Here is a 21,328-nt window from a genome sequence, read left to right on the forward strand (position 1 = left end):
ACAGAAGCCAAATATCAAAAATTAGTATACATATATCAAATGCATCTAATATAGCTCTTAAATACAAACTGAGGTGATAAAAAGCTATTACTTTTTAATGAATAATTTTAATAAACATTTAAAATAAATCAATAAAGTGGTCTACTTCACAAAGTTACTCAATAGATTAAGATGGAATTTTAAAAACATGCACATTATAAATGGAGTGCTTATTATACTTCCATTTTAAAGAATACACACATATATACACTCCCATTGCATACAAAACTTCCAGAGGAATATATCAGAAAGTACTTCCAAGAAAGAGCCAGCGGGGTGGCAGGAACAGAAATTTAACTTTTTAAAGTCATTTTTGGCTGGGTGCAGTGGCTCACACCTGTAATCCCAGCACTTTGGGAGGCCAAGGCATGCAGATCATTTGTTACAACCATTTTGCAGCAGCAACAACAACAATTCATGATTAAGTTCTAGAATTCAAGGAGAAGTAAATGTTGGTGTCATAAATTACTGCAACATTTTTAATATATTCATAAACAGTGAGAAAAGCAGTATTTTGTAAAAATGCTAAATTGGGATTGCTTAAAAGGGAGGACATAAAAACAGTTTGATTCTAGTCTACAATATATAATAGCACTAAATTAATTTTTAATACATGAAAATATTACTGAATTAGCCCCCTCTTCTATTTTCCCAAATTAGTATTTTCAACTATTAACTCTCAGATAAATCTTGTCTTCAAATGGCATCTATTGTTTAGAGCCTCCCAAAACTCACAGAAAAAGTAGTTTTAAAAGTAAGCTTTAAGTACTATTCCAAACAGCAAAGACACAGAATCAACCTAGGTGTCCATCAATGGCGGATTACATAAAGAAAATGTGGCACATACACACTTACAAAACATAGACTATGGGATACTAAACAGCCATAAAGAAGAATGAAATCATGTCCTTTGCAGCAACATGAATATAGCTGGAGGCCATTATCCTAAGCAAATTAATGCAATAACAGAAAACCAAACACAATGTGTTCTCACTTTTAAGTGGGAGCTAACGATGTATACTCACAGACACAAAAATGGCAATAACAGACACTGGGAACTACTAGAGGAGAGAGAGAAGGAGGGAGGTGAGAGTTGAAAACCTACTGAGTACTTGGGTGACAAAATCTGTCATACCCCAAACCTCAGCATTATGCAACATACCCAGGTAACAAAACCTGCACATGTATCCCTTGAATCCTAAATAAAAGACGAAATTATAAATAAAATAATAAATAAAAATCAGCCTTAAAATGCACTGAGGAAATGAAAAGGCTAATCAACTAGCTCTTTGATTCACATAAATACCTAGGTAGAAATGTGTTCCATCTAAAAGTCACGAAAATATAGAGTTTAAATATCTTACCCACCAGTACAAAAACATACTAATTATAAACTAGATCTCAACTTGCTTACTTCTCTCTATAAAATATGAGAAAATACTGTTGGTATTATATATTTAATATGGCATAAAACTGATTATCCTTTAGGGAAAAACTTCTATAGTAGTTGCTAAAATGAATTTAGGAAGAGGCAGTGGAATTGGAAAAAGGTAATCCATTGTCACAATCGCCCAACATCTTTGTAGATAATTTTTAGGAAATGCCTACTAGAACAGTCTATTGCTCATTTACATAATTCTCACAGGTTCCATATGCAAGGTATGATATTTTCTTATTTATCTAAGAAACATAATAGAAAGTTGTTTTGCTTTTGACTTTAAACAGCATTTAAAAAAAATGTACTTTCTTTACATTAAGGACAATGCATAGTACACCTTGATTAGGTAATAGAGATGGATACCAACTGTCTACCTGAAACTTAAAAAAAAAAAAAAAAAGGAAAAGAAAAACGAAGCAAAGAAAAAGCATGCCCCAGAACATGTTTACTCATCATGTGATCAGAACTAAATCTACATTCCTGAAAAATAAAAATAATTTTAAAGGCTAGAGGATTCTTAAAATTACTGAATTCTGCCGCCTATTTTCACTGTCACTCCTCAGAACACTAAGTTCTGACTTTAGCCCAATGTGGTTTTCACTGTATTAATTCTGTTTCTTAGATAACAGGAATATTAATATCAATAGTCATACAGGGGGCAGAGTTCAATGCTTACCATATTTGAGATTGCAAACAAACTACAGAAAACAGCAATTATATCTTTGACAAGAGATTATAAACAGACAATCCATTATTTACTTTGAAGGAGAAATGAGGTAAAGGGATACATTATTCTTGGCCAACAGGAAGTTAGACCTATTAATTACCAGTGGCAATTAATGTCTTGTCTTCTTACAAGACATGGCACAAAAGGAAATAAATAATTCTAAGTCTTGTTAAGACTATCCTAAAGGCCACTGCCAGAAGCTATTAAAAACATAATCTTAAAAATATTCAGTCTACAGTTTTTAAACTTGGAACACATCCCTAATTCTAATTAAAAGGTGAATAAACTTCTTGCTAGGATTAACTAGTTGTGGGTAAATTTTTCAGGCCCCCACTGTAGTAACAAAGGACATTCATAAACTAGATAGTAAAGATAAATTTAAAAGTCAGCCAGTGGACTCACCTCTTTTCTACTCAAAAGATAGTTTATATTAATAAATAGGAAGACATCAAAAGTGTAGACAGCTACTGTAAAGTAAATATTAAATGTAGGACAACAATATGTTGCCAAAATAATGTTACATGAATAAAAATGTGACTGGCTGACAAAGAACAAATTAGAGTAACATTGTAGTATTAGTACTAGAACTTTTTGAACTTTTGATCATCTACAAATGCAATGGGATTAGAAATAAAGACATTTAACAAAAAATACATATATTTATAAATATATATATATATATATATAAAGTAAAATTTTAAACTAGAAAAAGCCACAACAAATTCAAAAGCACTTAAATGTTTATACTGACTGCATGAAGAAAAATTCAGACATTTACAGATTGACCAGGTTTGTGTACAATATAATTGCTGCAAATAGACTAGCTAGAGCCAGCTTTAGAAAACTAACTATAAAAATAAAGGAGGAAAACACAATTATGTAGGTGTACTTGGTAGCTCAACTTTGCATTCCACCACAGATCTAAGCAAATCTAAGTTGCTTAAGACATACAAGTTTAAATTCTTTACTAGCACGGTAAATACTTTTGAAACCACAGATATTTTAAGAAGATCTTAAACTCTTTCAATCCAGTGGTAACAAAAAAAATTTTTTTTATTTATTTTTATTTTTTATTCTTTCATCTGTTAACATTAAACAGATGTTAATTATGAAAAAACAGATAAACAGGTGAACTCTGGACTTTAAGAAAACTGAAACTATTGTTGACATAAATGTATTAAAATCTGATACAGATGAAGGGAGAGGGAAGACAAACGGTTTCCTTATACTGCACCAGGCTAAGAGACACTGGAAGAAGAAAGGTGATTAATGAAAATAAATTTTTATATATGTGAAAAATGTTCAAAGTAATGATTAAGCTATGAAAAATAGAATAGGTCAGGAACATGACACACACACTTCCCAAGGAAGAAGAAAAGTGTTATTACTGTGTAAGAGAAATTCAGTGTAGTAATTAGCTAAGCTTGTGTGCTTTATAGCCAAGACCTGCTGGGTCCCATCCAGTCTCTAACATTCACAATCCAGCTGACTTTTGAGAATTAGATAATACGTAAGGTATTCAAAATACCACCCGACACAGAGTAAATCTTCAATAAATCTTAGTAGCGATGATGATGCTGGTGACCAGGTGATGCCACTACCTCAGAAGAGGTTACTTGATATGCAAGGATGGGAGATGATTACTTATGAAAAGAGATGATTCTTGAGTATGGAGACAGGTGTTTGAGTGACAGATACACGTATTAAGCACTTCAAAAAATTTATGTAAACAAATTCTGAAGAGTTTAAGTGAATGGATTTTAAAGGCTAAAAAATGCTTCAATCTCCAATTATTTTCCTTCATCTGAAAAAGGTTCCAGCGTAAGAATTTACAGAGGAAAAAAGGAGAGAAACTTTGGTTACTAAATAACTACAACTTCTGAAGATGTATTCCAAGTTATTTTGGGAAATATAGAGCAGAACTCCCATTGTAAAGTAACTGTGTTGCTTGCCAGAAGCATCAAAAATAGACCCAAGCCCAAAATGGGCATAAGTGTATTTTTGTTTCACTAATAACAACTAATAATTTGGAAGAGGAAAGTACAATTAAGTATATACTTTTAAACTACTATGTACTTTATTATAGTTGCTACCTTACAAGTAGATAATTACATGTTCACAAATAGTGTTATCCAAGAAGTAGTATGCTTGGTAACCAGACAACAACATTTTGACTAGTAACTTTCTGAAATACCTTTGAATCCAATGGAAAATCATTTTGGTTTTAAAATAATAATTTCAAATTCAAATTAAATTACTTGATAACCAAAGTCAATAACTGATATCTCAAATAGTTGCCTCTCGGAATTTTAAGTTTCTGAATGATATAAAAACTGGTACCCTTTATGAAATATGACATTCTACATAGAATTATGTTATCAAATACATGTTTTCAGAATTGTCTATTAACATAAATTTGTGTTTTGAAGAATAAGACATTAAGTTAAAAAGGAAAATCTGTTTGTTCTGAGTACAGTGGGAATTTAGAAATTGAAAAGGAAAAAAAAAATAACAGAAGCAGCAATGGCAGTGATTCTCACACAACAGTAGTTCAGTTACCTTCAGCTACCCCAGAAGGAAGGAAAGGAGGGAGAAAAAAAGGAACAAGGGAGGAAAGAAGGAAGGAAAATGGTATCGTATTTTCAAATGATGTCACATTATTTTAGTGCATATTATTTTCGTACAACTAAATCGGTGATAAAAAAAAAAAAACAGCAAGTCAGAAAAGGCATCAAATATTTGACAGCCATACATACACATTTTACTTTCACTCAAAAAAGCTAGTAACTGGAACACCAATAACTACAGTTTCCATACGTCAATAAACCCACACTCCTACCTAGTTCCTACTCAAATAAGTGAGGTGAGAAAGTATGTATGTACATGTACACATAATAAAATTAGAAAAACAACAAATAGAGGAATAAAATTTAACTGGAGGCTCACATGACTACAAGGATATGAAAAATTGTGCAGCTGGAAATTAACTTGACATCATAATATTGGGAAAAGGTAGTGGATGCTGAGATTAATAAGCAAAATGGACTCTTAGGTTAAAAGGTATAATGAATAAAGTTCACTTAGTAGAAATATAATCCATAAATTTTTCTTACGCAAAAATAAAAGAACATAAGAAAAACTAGGCCCATCTACAATCACAGTAATATATCTAAATAAATGTCTCAATAATTGACAGATGAAATAGACAAAAAATTAGTAAAGATAAACCATATTTGAATATCACCATTAAAATGTTTGACCTATGGGACACACACAGAAACCTGTATAAAACACCTGAAAAATATATTTTTCTAAAATATGTGGAACACTTAGGTAAATTAATCATTTACCCACAACATAACATATATCTTGAAAAATATAATTGTTATCACATAGGCTATACCGTCTAAACATAATGCAATTCAATTTAAAATTAAGTTTAAAATACCTATTCTTTTGAAAAAAATTATACCTACTTCTAAATGACAAGTGAATCAAAGAAGTTGGCATGAGAATTAGAAAACCCTTAGAATCAAAAGAAAATAAAATTAACTCCATATAAAAATTTGTGTAGTGGAACAAGCCAAAACAAGAAGCGAAAAAGGAAATTTGTAGTTTAAAAAGCTTAGACTGAGAATACAAATCTGAGAATAAACTCAATGTCCAATTTAGAATGTTAAAACGAATATAATAAATCCAAAGAAAGTATTAAGAAATAAAGAGAAGAATATAAATTCACTAAAAAAAATTCTACACAAGGAAAGAACTCTTTTTCCCTCATTTGCTTGCTTGTTTAGAATAAGATAATATGCATTCCAGTTTTAGTCAATGCATTATTATCATTTATCTTATTTTAACTGGATAAGGGGAACTTCTTCAGGCTGACTTGTGTCTTCAACAAGATTTCATCCTTTGAGTACAATTTTATATCTGGCACATGATATTCAGGGCAAGGATAAATAATGTGAATTTAATCATGGGGAAACATTAGACAAATCCAAATTGAGAATCATCCTATAAAATAAATGGCCAGTATTCTTTAAATACGTCTATGTCATTAAAGACTCAGGAACTGCTCCACTTTACAGAAGACTAAAGAGCTATGGCCGTTAAATGCTACATAATCTTGTATTGAAGAAACAAAACTGTCATAAGAACATTACATGAACATTGTAAAAACTGAAATAGACACTGTAAAGTACTGTATTTATGTTAATTTCCTAAATATGATAAATATACTATACTTTTGTAAGAGACTATCCTTGTTCTTAGGAAAAATACACTGAATAATTAGGGTAAAAAGCAGGCTGTAATGCAACTTACATCCATCCCATGGTTCAGGAAAAAAAGTGGTGTGTGTGTGTGTGTGTGTGTATTTGTGTGTGTGTGTTGGGAGAGGGAGAAACTGATACATTCAATGTGGCAAATGTTAAAAATGGGTAAATTTAGGTAAAAGGCACGCAAGAAGTCTTGAGAGTACTCTTGCCAAAAGTTGATTCTTTGCACAGACCAGTGAAATGGACAAGAAGAAATCAGAAGTACAAGTAAACTATGCTAGGAAGAAAAAGAAAGACAAAACTAAAAGCAAAGATTTAAAATTTAATAAAGACTACAATGGAAAGTTTTATGGCCCTGAATACGAAAACTTAAGTGAAACAAGTCAATTTCTTAAAAAACTGTAACTTACAAACTGACTGAAAAATAAAACAGAAAATCATTAGAGACCTATGACTATGAAAGAAACTGAATGGCTAGAAAGCAAGGATGAAATGGGATGAGGGAATGTGAGGTGAGATACACCGGGTTCTACCAGCATCGCTTGGAAATATATCAAGTACCAGGGGTCAAAGAACAAGAACGTCTCCATATCTTACATTGCAGGGGAATTCTACCAGCAAAAGAGGAGGGCATTGTCAAAACTGACTCCTAATTAGGAATTAATATGGCTCTGACTGCTAGGTAGGCACACTAAAAAACAAAACAATCGGTCACAGGTTTCTTGACCCAGTTCTTTCCCAGGTCCCCACAGGCTGCTAGATTTCTAAACAGCCAGAATAAAACTAAATAAGCTTAGACAATTCTCTTTTCACTCAATGGATCTCTGTAATTTGGAGATGTGCTCATATAGTGTTGATGAAATAAATCTCAATGATCTAAGGTGTTAACAGTTATGAACCTTATGAACCATATGAACCAACTGATACAGCAATGCCCTATTGTAACACAGAAATAATTTACAAACAGAAAAATATCCAAAACCATGATAGTTGGAGATATTCAACCTTTGAAAGTTAACCAAAAAAGGATGTATACATTTGAATAATTTAATAAATAATGTTAAATTTTTACAAAGTCAAAACTTTATACTACAGTGAACTGAAGTATTTTCAAAAGTCTGGACTTTACAAAGGAGAAAAAACCTCAAATCAGTAATTGAAGTTCCTGCCCCAAGATAACAAAAAAAGGAGAGCAAAATAAACCCAAAACAAGCAAAAAAGCATGACAACAAAAATCAATAAAATTGAAAACAGAAGAAAAATCAATGAAACAAAAACTACTTTTCAAAAAACTCAATAAAACTGATGCATTTCTAGCAAGACTGACAAAAGAGCAAAGCTACAAATCACCAACTATAGGAATACAATGGGATATTACTAAAGTTCCTGCAGCCTTTAAAAAAATTACTAAGCTACTAAGAACAACTTTATGCTCGTAAGTTAGACAACTTAAAAGGTCCAGTTATTTAAAAATTGCAAATTATAAAAATTCAACCAAGATGAAATAGATAACCTGAATAGCCCTGTAACAATTAAAGAAACTGAATTTGTAATGTAAAATCTTTTGACGAGATATTTATACTGAGATAGTTTCACCGAAAAATTCTACCACCTAAAAATGAACTAACACCGATTTTACAATCTATTCCAGAAAACGGAATAAAGAATAATCCCCAACTTATTTTAATGAGGCCTGTATTACCTAGACATCTATATTAGACAAAAACAGCACCAAAAACTCCCCACAACCAACAGACTATTATCTCTCTTGAACTTAAATGCAAAATTCCTCAACAAAGTATTAGTAAATCAAGTCCAGCAGCATATTAAAAATTACACACCAAGACCAAGTGGGATTTATTGCAGAAACGAGGCTGGTTCAACATTTAAAAATCTATCAATATAATCTATCGTATCAACAGGTTAATAGTGTGATCAACTGGCCAGGTGCAGTGGCTCATGCCTGTAATCACAGCACTTTGGGAAGCTAAGACAGGTGCATCACGAGGTCAGGAGTTTGAGACCAGCCTGACCAAGGTGGTGAAACCCTGTCACTACTAAAAATACAAAAATTAGCTGGGTGTAGTGGCAGGCACCTGTAATCCCAGCTACTCAGGAGGCTGAGGGAGGAGAATAGCTTGAACCTGGGAGGCAGAGGCTGCAGTGAGCCAAGATCACACCACTGCAGTCTAGCTTGGGTGACAGACAGAGATTCTGTCTCAAAAAACAAACCAAAAAAGTCATAAATTGACACAGAAAAAAATATTTAACATACTCCAATACCTAGTCATGATGAAAAAGTATCACCAAATTAGCAAGAGTAGAATTATCTCAATTTGATAAAAAATACCTGTTTAAGAAACCCCAGCCAACAACATACTAAAGGGTGAAAGAGTGTATGTGTTTTGGTTAACATCTGAAACAAGGCAAGGATGTACTCTACTACCACTGTACTCCATATAGAAATTGGAAGTTCCAGCAATAGCGATGAGGGAAGAAAAAGAAAAGATACACAGATTGAAGAGGAAGACATAAACTCCTTCTTATTTGTAGATGACATGATGTTAACATTTAAAAACTCCAGGGAATTTACATAAAGAATTAAAAATGTCTATGTAACAGGATACAAGATCAATACATGAAAATTAATAGCACGTCTACATACATACAATGTGCATGTGGTAACCAAAATTAAAAACAAAACAGTATTTACAATTGCTCCAAACAAAACATATGGGTATAGAATTAACAAAACATATAGTATCTGTGTGCTGAAAAAAAAAATCACAAAATATTAAGGAAAGAAATCAAAGACCTAAACAGAGACACAGTGTATTTATGAATCAGAAGATTCATCACAGTAAAGATGTCCATTCTCCCCAAGCAGATCCACAGGTTTAATACAAGTCCTATCAAAATCTCAGTAACGTTTTTTTGTAGACACAGACAACAATATTCTAAAATTTATATGGAAAGGCACAGAACCAGAATAACTAAAACAATGTGGAAAAAGAGTAAAATGGGAGGAATCACTCTACTTTCATAGGGCGTCTTATATAGCTACAATAATACGGTGTATGGTACCAGTAGAGGGATGGACAAATAGAGAAACGGAACTTACTAAAGAACACAAATATGTTTACCTGATTTTTAATGAAAGTACAAAAGTAATTCAAGGGAGGAATCCAGACAATCTTTTCAACAACAGCACAAGAAAAACTGGACATTCATAGGAAAAAAAAATATGTTAACTTACACAAAAGTTAACTTAAAATGGACCATGGACTTAAATGTAAAATGTAAAACTATTATACAAAACTTTTAGGAAAAAAAAAATCACAGGATAAATCTTCATAACCTACGGCCAGGGAAAGAGTTCTTAGACTTGACATCAAAGCATGATCCATGAAAGGAAACCTTGACAGACTGGGCCTTATCAAAACTTAAAGCTTTGGTCTGCAAAAGGCCATGTTCAGAGGATGAAAAGACAGGCTACAGACTGGGAGAGAACATTTTCAAACCATATATTCCAACATAGGACTAGTACCTAGAATATATAAAGAATACTCCGAACTCAATAGTTAAAAAGCAAGATTGGGTGCAGTGGCTCTCGCCTATAATCTCAGCACTTTGGGAGGCCAAGCGGATCAGTTGAGATCATAAGTTCAAGACCAGCCTAGCCAACATGGTGAAACCCCATCTCTACTAAAAATACAAAAATTAGCCAGGTGTAATGACACAGGCCTGTGGTCCCAGCCACTTGGGAGGCTGATGCAGGAGAATCACTTGAACCTGGGAGGCAGAGGTTGCAGCCAGCTGAGATCGCACCACTGCACTCCAGTCTGGACGACAGAGGGAGACTCCATCTTGAGGAGGGGCGAGGTGGGGGTGAGGGGAACCCTCAATAGTAAAAAAGCAAACAATCCAACAAGAAAATGGGCAAAAAGACGGACATTAACCAAAGAAGGTACAAATGATCAAATGAAAAGATGATCATTCGCTATCAGAAAAATGCAAATTAAAACCACAGTAAGTTATAATCACTACACATCTCTCAAAATGAGTAAAACAAAAATAGTGACTACTTGAAATCCTGGTGAGGATGCTTACAAAACAGATTGCCCAAAAACCGCTGGTGGCAATATAGCATGATAAGCCACTCTGGAAAAAAGTTCAGGAGTTTCTTAACAAAACTAAATACGCAACTACCATACAACCCAGCAACTGCATACCTGTTATTTGTCCCAGAAACATTTACATTCACAGAAAAAACACACATGTGAATGTTCACAGCAACCTTATATTTAGTTCCAAACTGGAAATAGCCTAGATGTCCTTCAATAAGTCATATACATACATATCACAGACTACTACTCAACAATAAAAGGAACAAACTCTAGAGATACTCATTAACCTGGATGAACCCTCAGAGAATGATGATGAAAGAAAAAAGGTCAATCCTGAAAGGTTACATATTTATGATTACACTTTTATAACATTTTTTAAAAGACAAAATTATAGAAATAATTGAGAGAACAGAACAGTGGTTGCCTGGCAAAGAGGGAAATGGATGTGGTGCTAAAAGTAACAGAAAGAAGAGGTTCTTGTGGTTGTTAAGCTGTACTGCATTTAGTCTGCAGTAGTGAACATGCGATAAAACTGTACAGACTTAAACACACACAAAAATGAATATAAGTAAATATGGAAGTCTCAGAGATTGAATCAACAGAAATATCCTGGTTGTAATATGATAATATAGTTTTGCAAAATGTTGCCACTGGGTAAACCGCGTAGAATGTACACAGCATTTTATTATTTCTTACAATTAATGATCTAAAATTAGCTCAACAAAAATTTCAATTTAAAAAAATCTGTGAGACATTTGCAAAACCAGATTTCATAAAAATTAGTACCAAATTCTAGTCCAGTCAGAGTGGAGAACATAAGAACCCTTACTTATTATGATAAAGGACATCTCAAGACAACAGCTGATATCATACTTACCTGTGCAACATTAGAAATTCCTTTAAATTTACAAAAAAATAAAGAGATGTTATATCACCAATACTGTCTAACATTATTCTAGAAACTACATGAAGAGCTTCAAAAAATACTAAAAATGATTTTTAAAAGATTCGAATACAAAAAAACATAAATTGTCTATAGAGTTCTGAAAGAATAAGCAAATATGTACCCCTTCCAACAAAAGTTAAACAAGTCTAATGAGGAAAACTAGCACTAGCAGATACTAAACTTCATATTGAAGTTAGAATAATTTAAAGAGTGTACATGCATATCATAGAATACTACTCAACTAACAGACAAACCAATAGAATGGAATAGAAAGTACAATGGACTGAAGGGATTGTGCTCCCCTCAAATTCATATGTTGAAGCCCTAATATCCATGGTGACTACAGGTGGAGGCAGGGCCTGTAAGAAGTGATAACAGTTAAATGAGGTCATAAAGGTAGGGCTCTAATCTGATAGGGCTAGGGCTTTCATAAGAGGAAGAAATACCAGAGCTCTTTCTCTAGGCCATGTGAGGACACCTTGAGAAAGTGACATTCCGAAAGCTAGGAAGAAAGCCAAGACAAGAAACAGAAAATTGGCCACTACCTTGGACTTCCCACCCTCCAGACAGTGAGAAAATAAATTCTGTTGTTTAAGCCATTCAGTCTATGTTATTTTGTTACAGAAGCCCAAGGAACCTAATAGAGGAAGTCAAGCACACAGAAGGCACTCAATGGTTGATTAAACAAAGGAATACTACAGTCAACCAATCAATTAAAAGCAAGACACATTCAAATTATAATTTAGAATCTAATAAAACAAAAGTAGTATAGGAATACTTGGAAAGCTATTAGGTATAGTCGATAACTTGAAGTCAAAGTTTGGGCTTTAATTTAGCTATGATGGAGGCTATTGCAGTTTAATAGCAATTGGAAGATAATGGAAAGGATGTGAAATATATTATGAAATAAACCACAATCAGGTATAAAAGAGAACGATGAAGCAAAGATAATATTAATGAGACTGACAGACCAAATCAACCAGTGAAGAATAAGAACTAGAGAATGGAATGATGTTAGTTTAAAATAAATTGTAAAGAGGAAATATATCAGATGCCAAATGCAGGGTTTGAAAGAAGAAAGAGGAAGTGTAATAATAAACAGTATGCTGAAGAAGGTGAAAATGTTAAGCTAAATGAGAAAATAAAGGCAACTAGTATGGTATGATACTTTGGGGCATTTTCTAAATCTTAATTTTTAGGAACCACAAGGCTCCAGGGAAAGGGAACAGAAATGCTAATAGGCAGACTATTTATCCCCCTCTTCACTAGCATTAAAGAATTAACTGTTACAAAACTACTGGGAGAAAACTACAAAATTCGGTTGTACAGAAAGTAATAGCATAATTTATTACCTTTTCAATTAATTCTGAAATGAACAGGTAATTCTGGACTGGTTATTATTACCATTTCTCTCAATTCCAATTCTTCACAGCAAAACTGGTTTGCCCAAGGTGATTTAACCCAGTTTTCCTATTTTTGCATCTGTGACTGACCTACAACAGTAAAAATGAAACTACTGTTCCCTGTCATTATTATTTTCTGAGCATTAGCAACATGTTTATCAACATTCTCTACTCCACATAATACCAAAATATGCTATCTTTATAATGCCATATTTATTAATGTAAAAGGGAGAAGGGCATTTTCTTTCTTTCTTTTTATATTTTATTTTATTGCATTTTAGGCTTTGGGGTACATATAAAGAACATGCAAGACTGTTGCACAGGTACATGATTTGCTGCCTTTCTCCCCATCACCTGTATCTGGCATTTCTCCCCATGCTATCTCTCCCCAACTACCCACCCCGCCACTGTCCCTCCCCTATTTCCCCCCAACAGACCCCAGTGTGTAGTGCTCCCCTCCCTGTGTCCATTTGTTCTCATTGTTCAACATCTGCCTACTAGTAAGAACATGCAGTGTTTGATTTTCTGCTCATGTCAGTTTGCTGAGAATGATGGTTTCCAGGTTCATCCATGCCCCTACAAAGGACACAAACTCATCGTTTTTGATGGCTGCATAATATTCCATGGTGTATATGTGCCACATTTTCCCTGTCCAGTCTATCATCGATGGGCATTTGGGTTGGTTCCAGGTCTTTGCTATTGTAAACAGTGCTGCAATGAGCATTCGTGTGCATGTGTCCTTATAGTAGAACAATTTATAATCCTTTGGATATATACCCAGTAATGGGATTGCTGGGTCAAATGGAATTTCTATCTCTAGGTCCATGAGGAATCGCCACACTGTCTTCCAAAATGGTTGAACTAATTTCCACTCCCACCAACAGTGTAAAAGTGTTCCTATTTCTCCACATTGGGAAGGGCATTTTCTTATGCGTGGTACTTCTGATGAACTACAAGTAACTCAGCAAGGCAATACCATGGAAATGATTACCTTTGAGAAAAATGGCAGACAAAATAAAGGCAAAGGAGGAGAGGGCCAGATTATAAACATTTTCTTTTTTTTTTTTTTTAACAACTGGTAATCGATTTTTTAAAATAACAGACTTAAGCATCTGCAATGGTGACTTCCACCTCAACTCCTGGCTCAATACTGATGGAAGTAATCTGCTTAATAATCTCAGAAGGACTGTGCAAGTCAATGAGTCACTTGTGGATTCTCATCTGGAAACAATCCCATGTTTTAGAACCTTCACCACAAGGTGTTTTTCTTGTAGTGATTCTCAAAGTCTTCGTAGGCATTCGAATTGGTCCTTTCACTTTCAGATTCTTTTCCTTTGCTCCTTTGATCAAGTCAGCACACACCTTTTCCAGAGATTTTACAATGTGGCTTGTCAGAGTGATTCGAATTGGGTGAATTGCCACATCCGGCTCCATGGGTGTTTTTCCGGTATCCTTAAAAGCCATGGCTGCTGCGCGGCTTCCTGACCGACTTGCAAGAGCGAACAGTGGTGAGTCAGGAGCAGGAGCTTGTGGACTAAAGACCCACAACAGCTACGACCGCGTCTTCCCCAAAGGGCGATTATAAACATTTTCTACGTTGAGATAAGGAGATGAAATTGTCTCTACGAAATTAGTAGGGAATCCTAAAGGAGTATTAGACCCAAGTTTTAGAAATTTAATTACGGTGAACAACAGAGAAGCTAGAAGGAGCTACCTAAAACTGGGCAATAAAAAAAAAAAAAAAAAATGGGAGGCTTATTTGGAGGAAAGACATGGGAAGGGTAGATTAAAACAATGAAACAGAATCAAGAATAAAGAAGATCTGTTTGAATAGAGGGATAATTCCTAAGTTTTTAACTACTGTTGATGCACATATTGATAACAATCACCAAATCCAAAAACTTTCAAGATCTTACATACTTTAACTAAAACAAGATAAATTTATTCTACTTTAGGAATACTCAAGATTTGAAAATCTGAACATACAAACTAAAATATAAGACCTTATTCACAATATAAATAATCTTTACAACAATGTTACCTACCTTCCTGGTCATGTCTTCCTTGGTCATTGTGTTTGTACACCTTTTAACCAATCCCCACCCCCACCAAAGAAAATCTCCCTATAATTCCTTTTCCTAATTGTTTTTTCCCCTTAGCACTGTCTAGCATATCATTTTCCTGATTTACTTACTGTAATATTTATTTATCCTGCACTAGAATGTATATTCCCTTATAAACCGAGATTTCTATTTTCGTTCACTTACATATTCCCAGTGCCTAGAACAATGCTTAACACACATTAGCCACTCAAAAATATTTGTTGCATGAATGAAAAACTCACCTTAAAAAAAAAAACAGGAATTCTATTTTTATTTTATTTTATTTTATTTTATTTTATTTTATTTTATTTTATTTTATTTTATTTTTGAGATGGAGTTTCACTCTTGTTACCTAGGCTGGAGTGCAATGGCACAATCTCGGCTTACTGCAACCTTTGTCTCCAGGATTCAAATGATTCTCCTGCCTAAGCTTTCTGAGTAGCTGGGATTACAGACGTCCGCCACCACTCTCAGCTTTTTTTTTTTTTTTTTTTTTAGTGGAGATGGGGTTTCACCATGTTGGCCAGGCTGGTTTCCAACTCCTGACCTCAGGTGATCCACCCACCTCTGCCTCACAAAGTGCTGGGATTACAGGTGTGATCCTGTATTTAATAAGACTATTAAAAGGGAATACTGTTGGATTCCGTGAAGTTCTTTTAGTGTCAAGTAAGTTAAAAAAAAAACAGAAACTTAGCAACATATTGTCTACTGAAATACAAATTAAAGGGTTGTTTGAGAGATTGAAAAGATTTAGATTAGATTTTAAAAGAAAACAGTACAAAAAATACTGAAGCCTGGAGGAAATCTAGTTAAATAAGGAAAAAATTGGAGGACACAATGTAACAGGGAAGATACGAAATAGAAGAGCAGCAGGAGGGGGAATAAAAAAGAAATGAGAGGAAATTATAAAATTCCTCAAGTGGAACAGTTCCGGGTAACAACCAGATCCAGGCAAGTAGCCTGCTGAAATGAAGACCAGAAGGTCAAGACTGCAAAGAAAAGTAGCCAAGAAAGATGATGAAGCTCAGACGCAAAAAATCTGGTATTCGGAAGAAATTGCTAAGATCAGTAGATGAAAATGAGAGCTAATAAATGCTGATCTGAATTCTACATAGAGTCAACAATGGGATTTTTATATCTGGGTGATAGAGTAATAACTTGTAAGGGTAATAAGGAACAATAACAATATTCTACTATCTCTACTCCCACTCCCATTCTTTTCCTAACTGTGGTATTATGGTGAATAGGACAACTAGTATCTTTCAAAAAACAAAACTGCTAGGAAGGCTGAATCCTAAAGAATAGTTAGTTAAGGCAATTGGTTTTTAGTGGAGGAGCACTTTTGCAGGACTGAAGCTTCACAAAGGAGTAATTCAGAGGCACAGTGGAAAAGCTTAGCAGGAAATTCTTGTTCTGTAGTTCCATAAAGTTCAACTCAAGGCAGAAAGTTATTTCCCTGGTCTTTTAAGATTTCCCTATGATAGAAAGGGGGGAGTCTCATTTTGAATAAAGCTGCTGCTATATTATAACCACATTATTTTCTTCCTAGAAAAGAAATATTCTAATTTTGTTTTAGGCTACAGTGATTGGAAAGTAACCTTATTTTTAAAACAGGCTCTTTCAAAGCAATAGAACCATTACCTTAAAGGCACTTCAATTTCTATAAACAATTTAATCCACAACCTAATTACTTACTAATCCTAAAAACAATTCCTTAATCTCTTTGGCAGCTTCTGAAACTGGAAATATTCTAGCTTTTCCTTTCTCCATTTTGATATTACCTTTGTCACTCTAAATTTATAATGGTAACTGTCTTATAACCTTGCTTTTTCTTAACCCCAAAAAGCATCTTAAGTAATTCAGGCATTTTAAAAGACTCCTATCATTCTACTCGGCCTATTCTTTTGTCATATCTTAGCCTAAAATATGGTTTAAATATCACAGCTTTAGCAAACTTTAATAGTATTAGCAAATACATAATACTTTATTATCTATTACAATAAACTAAAGAATATCTACTTTAGGTGGGGCACTGTGGCTCACACCTGTAACCCCAGCACTTTGGGAGGCCAAGGCAGGTGGATCACCTGAGGTCAAGAGAACAAGAGCATCCTGGCTGACATGGTGAAACTCCGTATCTACTAAAAATACAAAAATTAGCTGGGAGTGGTGGCATGCACCTGTAGTCCCAGCTACCTGGGAAGCAGAGGCAGGAGAATCGCTTGAATCCAAGAGGCAGAGGTTGCAGTGAGCCAAGATCTAGTTAATTCAAAAATTTAAAGAATCTTAAGTTGTATTATAATTCAGTATTTTTAATTTACATGTCACATATAATATATGAGCTAAAAATGGTCAAATAACATAACCTATACAAAGGGTAAACATTTTGATAAAATATTTCTAAGACAGAAGTGTCCTATTTACGGAGAAGAACCATTATAGCAAATAAAAACCAAATAGGCAATGTGGAACTCTACCATGTACACAAATGAACAGTTAAATTTTAGTTAACAATTTAAGTTATATGTGATCCAAGGTAATATTAACTTGTATTAAAGAATTAAAGGAAGAAATCAAGGCTGTAAAAATTAGAAGAAAATAGAGGCTACAGCTCACACACATCAAGTAAGACTTTTTTTGGGGGGAGGAGGGGGACAGAGGTTGCTCTGCTGCCCAGGCTGAAGTGCAGTGGTGTGATCTTAACTCACTGCAACCTCCCACTTCCCAGGTTCAAGCTCAAGTGATTCTCCTGCCTCACCCTCCCAAGTAGCTGGGACTATACACATGTGCTACCATGCCCAGCTAATTTTTTTGTTTTTGTTTTGTATTTTTAGTAGAGATAGGGTTTCACCATGTTAGCCAGGATGGTATCCATCTCCTGACTTTGTAAGAGTTGGGATTATAGGCATGAGCCATCACGCTCGGCCAAGACTTTTTCAGAATCTGTGCTTGACAATGATCATCCCTTCCCCAAGTGTGTGAGAGAAAGGCAGTACTTTCATTTTCTTAGGTGACAACACCAACCCTGGGTGTTTCTTTCAAATTCTTTCTTTTCTCAATCATCCATAAAGCATGAATGCCAATTACGCAAAGCAGTGCTTTCCAACCCTTTTCTCCTCAGACACCTATAGAAAAATAACTTAAGGCAACCAGTGTGGAGGCTCCAGACACTCAGGGCACACAAGTTGGAAAGCTCCAATTTAAAAGTATCAAAGGATAATCCAGGAAATAAACTTCACCTTTTGCAGGCATCATAAAGATGCTTTATAGGCAAGCATCATAGGATCACTGAGTAAGTAACTGAATGAATAAATACAGACCCAATTACACAAAACGTTATCTACTTCAACAAGTCCCAGGCAGCCTGCTCTTTATTTGTGCCCCCTTTCTTAAAAAAAAAAAAAAGAAAGAAAGAAAAGAAAGAAAAAAGAAGAAAGTATATAACCTTTTAGGAATTGTAACAAGACTTATTTTTAGTACAGGTAATTGTAAATCAAAGGCTAGAAAAGTCTTCTGTTAAAGTGGTTCTCTCATAACTGATAAGGGCAATCTTCACTATTGTTACCAGTATTATGACTTATCAACACTCATTAAAATATTGTATTTATTAGCCACGAGAGTGGTCATATAATCCTCTACTTATTTATTTTTTCTTCAAGGGCATGAATCTCAGTTCTAAAATTCATCTAAGGTAGAGGATTCTAAGATGTGATCCACAGGCAAAATGGTTACAAACAGTTTTCAGCAACTATCTTTCAGATAACCATTACCTAAAGTGCACTGCTTATTCACTGAGACAGCTTTTAAAGGAAAGCTACCATTAACCTGTGAGATACCCTGTAGACTTACAGACTCAGTAATCACAGTACTTCTTTAAAAAAAAAAATCAAGAAACTAGAACTCAGAAAAAATGGGTTAAAATAAAACCAATCAATAAAAAATACCTATAGAAATGAACATTAGTGATCTCAAAAATGCAGTGATAATGAAACCTAATGTATGTATATGTGAATTCTATTACTGGACTTTTCAGAAGTAGTCATGATTAGAATGTATTACCCAGCAGAGGGTACATATTAACCTTATTTCAATATCACTGACTCATTTGTCTTGAGATTTCAAAAGACTTTGCTATTTTCAATTTATAGCCATGAGTTACTGCGTCTGCCTTTGATCACACAAGTCCCCATAACCTAGAAAGCTATACTATAGCTAATCCCTCTAAGAAATATGGCAACTTTCTGACTAAAAGCAATTTTTCATTTATGCCTACAGTGAGAGATGTTTCTTATCCCTGTTTCACAAGTAACAAGCTTCCTCAAAGAAAAATGGTTACATGAAACAGCAGATGTTCTGATTCCTGGTCGGTATTTCTAGCAAAATAATCCATTTCCTTTTTAGTCTATCAATATTCTATACCCTGGGACTCAGATAAGTGCTCTTGATTTTTAAGCTCTGTCATAGGGAATAAAAGTTTGTGTTCTTTCTGAATCTCAGGTTTATTTTCATTAGCTTTATGTTAAAGACACACTAAGAACAATCACTCAGTCCATCAATCTGAGCAGCCTTATAAGTTATGCAGATTTGGTCCCTTATTATCCTAAAGTGTCCATCTCTATTATATCCAATATTCCATTTGACTGATTTTTTTCTATTTCACATCTAGGTCATCTTTTCCTTTTTCTTATTTTTCGAGCAAGCATTTTTCTCTCTGACTCCACATTTTACTTTCTATTATTCTTGTGTTCTTAAGAAAAACTTTAACTAGAAAAAAATGCCTTAGATTTCTACCATTTCACTCGGTTTCTAAAATAGACAATTTCTCCAACATAACATTCCCCAGTTACCATTAGCTCTGACCAGAAGCATTCTACCATCATAGGTACTTTCATAGATATCTCCAGGTTTAAAAAAGCATTAGCATATGCCAGATCCCATTTTATCCAAAGCCAGACCACCTTTAAAGATTTAACTTTTTAAAGATGACATATTACATGTATTATATTTCACTTTTGGCTTCAACTGGGTTTCCCTACTTAAGCATATTCTGGCTGAGATACATTATACAATGTATAGCATGGGTGAATCATAAACTCATGAAACATTAGAATAGAAAGGCTTTCAAGATGATTTAGGATAACTCTCCCCTTAACTGGAGAAGAAATTGGGGAACTGAAAGTTAAGCAATTTTCTGAATTACTTCAATGATTTAGTGGTAAAAACTATGAAGAAACCAAGCTCCCAAACCAAAAGTAAGTTGTATTCAAAGTGTTCATGCATGGAAGAATTACCTGTAACCCAAAACCTATCTCCAACAGAAATAACAAAGATGCTAAACAGATGTACAAATATATATTTAAAGGGAATTCTTGCTACCTTCAAGGCTCTATTTGAGCACTTTATTTTTATTTTACTTCTAAGTGTATGCTCTTCTTTCTCTTGATACAGAAATGACACTAACCTTACTCAGCTTTTCAGATGTAATCAGTTGTTTTTGGCCCACAAATGAAACAAAGAAAGTGAAAGAGCTTTCCATGTTAATTAAAAGAGAGCAAATAACATTATCAAAGTTTAAACTGAAATGTTAAAATGTATACATGTAAGAAAACAAACATCTGCATGGAAGACAACAGTGTTAAAAATTAGGTTGGCCACCAGGTAATCTTATGAGCCTAGAAAATAAGTGAATTAATAAGGGAATCATCTTGGCTATGTTTGAATAAAAATTTGTGAATACTGAAATGTAAATTTCATATAATTCTTATGTTACATAAAATTATTTAATGTTTTCTAACCATGTAAAAATATAAAAACCACCTCAAAACCTAAAATGCAATTAAAAATATATATATATATATATATACACACACATATATATATGTATATATATATATATATATATATATATATATATATATATATAACCATTATTAGCTCACAGACCATATAAAAACAAGTGGTGGGCTTGCATTTGCCTATGGATTACATTTTGCCAATTTCTGGTCTAGGAAATAGCAGAAAAAAGGGAAGGCAGGATGTAACTGCTTTAATAATTAGGAGGACTATTTATTAACGCTTCTGCATTAAACCTAAATGGAAAAGTAGCAACCCCATCCCCTAACATGTATGCAGTCTCAGGCTCAGCTTGAAAAAAAATGGTGTATTTCACTGTCTTTAACACAGAAACAGCTCCAGAAACATAATCATTGATTCACAGGTGAAAAAAAATCATAAATAACATACACTAATTATAATTTTAAACAGATAAT

General features: G+C 33.9%; 1 protein-coding gene and 1 pseudogene across 2 annotated transcripts in view; both read right to left on the reverse strand.

Annotated features, from left to right (window-relative positions):
- Positions 1-21,328, reverse strand: part of SPRED1 (sprouty related EVH1 domain containing 1) — a 116,450-nt gene that overhangs the window by 35,077 nt on the left and 60,045 nt on the right. The window lies entirely within an intron of this gene.
- On the reverse strand, positions 4-20,878 carry LOC141583652 (small ribosomal subunit protein uS10-like; annotated as a pseudogene).

Source organism: Saimiri boliviensis, chromosome 2 (assembly GCF_048565385.1).
Source record: "Saimiri boliviensis isolate mSaiBol1 chromosome 2, mSaiBol1.pri, whole genome shotgun sequence".
NCBI lineage: Eukaryota > Metazoa > Chordata > Mammalia > Primates > Cebidae > Saimiri > Saimiri boliviensis.